Below are 1,692 nucleotides of genomic sequence, written 5' to 3'. Positions count from 1 at the left end.
TCCAACAACATTTCACTCAATCGCACTCAGACTCATACTTCCTTCAACCTCTCTCTTTTGCTCTCTGATTCAAACACAGATCCAGACTCAGTATTTCAGTCATAAACAGGTCATAAAGGCCTGTCTTTACTAATGACTCAGCTAAAGAGAGAAACAGATCTTCTCCACAGCCTGAATGTGGGTAGAGTGGTTCTTTATAGTTTGGCTTCTTCTTCCTTCATACTCTTTCTTTTTTTTTTTTTTTTTTTTTTGGTGGAAATGCTTGCTGAGAATTCCCAACGGTACTCTGGAGTTTGGCCGCCTTTCATCGCCAAGTGCAAATTATTAGTGTATTTAAGCTTTTCAACTCGCAGGTTCAATATGTACCGAACAGACATAAAGACTTGTGGCTGGAGCTTCCAACTGCATCTGGTTTGAAGTGTGAGTCTAAAAAGAAGAGGCAGATAAAGTACAATAAGTAAAAACCAGGTCTAGAGAGGTTTGATTAAGTGTTTGTACTGCCAAAGGGCTCTTGAGCATGACAGCATACATGGGAGAACTCCCATTTCTTTTTTACTGTCGTTGCTGCCAGTTTTCATCTGAGAAATTGTTGCCCAAGAGTCACTCATTCGTCAATCATTTAGTCATCTTTACAACTTATCTGAAAATTGAGGATGATAGCTACTGACACAATAATGTATGAATGGAAGATTTCGGAGTTATGCAACATTTTCCCCCCAAATCAAAGTTTTATTTCAATTAAAGTCATCTTTAACCGTGTGGTCCTTTGTGTGGCTGTGGGATGATCCACTACATTTGGTCTTACTGTAACTGTCTACTGGACAGATTTTTGAAATTTGCACATTAAAAGTCCTCACAAGATAAACAGTAAAGACTTATCAAGACAATGTCTTGATCTTTTAAGTAGCAACACATTGTAGGGTTTGGGTGAAGGAGCTCAACAAATATTCGGTGAATTGTTATTAAAATAATTTGTCCAACCATTTGTCCCCCCCTCTCCACTGCTGTTACTGGGGTGGAGTAATTTTCTTCTTTCAGCTGCTCCCATTGGAGATTGGCTCAGCGGATCATCTGCATGTCCTCCTTCACTACAATTACAAAATCCTCTCTCAGGTCATCCTCTTATCATTTCGCATCGTCTCTGACCTTGTCTCAACCTAAGCTGTCCCTCTCATGTAGTAATTTTTAAACTCACTATAGATCACGGTGTCATCTGCAAACACCAAAGTCCATGGAGACTCCTGCCTGAGCTCATCTGTCAGCCCGTCCACAGACTAAAATTATCAGGAAGCACTACAGCATTTGGACTACTTATTAAATCAAGCAATTGATTAGGAAAAATATACAAAACTAAAGATGGCTCATTTAGTCACAGCCCTGTTTTATGAAAATCAGAAATCAGTTCACTGAGGTGTGTAGTATGGCCAATCCAAACTTGCAGCTTCTCCATGGAAATGTGCTTTCCAGGTCAATTATTAACAGACTCTCCCAAAAAATTGAGCCAGCAGTGGATTCAACTCATCTCCAACAGCAGATGTAATACCAATTATGAAATAAATATAAGCTTTTACTTATTTATATATAAGATGTACTTCATGTGTGATGATTATTAGTAAATATTGCCACTAGTTGAGCTGACTTTTTTTTAACAGCACATAGATCAGCTTTATAGAGAGGAGTAAGAAAAACGTT

Source organism: Haplochromis burtoni, unplaced genomic scaffold, assembly GCF_018398535.1.
Source record: "Haplochromis burtoni strain Fernald_Lab_line unplaced genomic scaffold, NCSU_Asbu1 Contig_502, whole genome shotgun sequence".
NCBI classification, from domain to species: Eukaryota; Metazoa; Chordata; class Actinopteri; order Cichliformes; family Cichlidae; genus Haplochromis; species Haplochromis burtoni.
The sequence above is the reverse complement of the archived record's forward strand: the minus strand, read 5'-3'. Positions refer to the sequence as shown.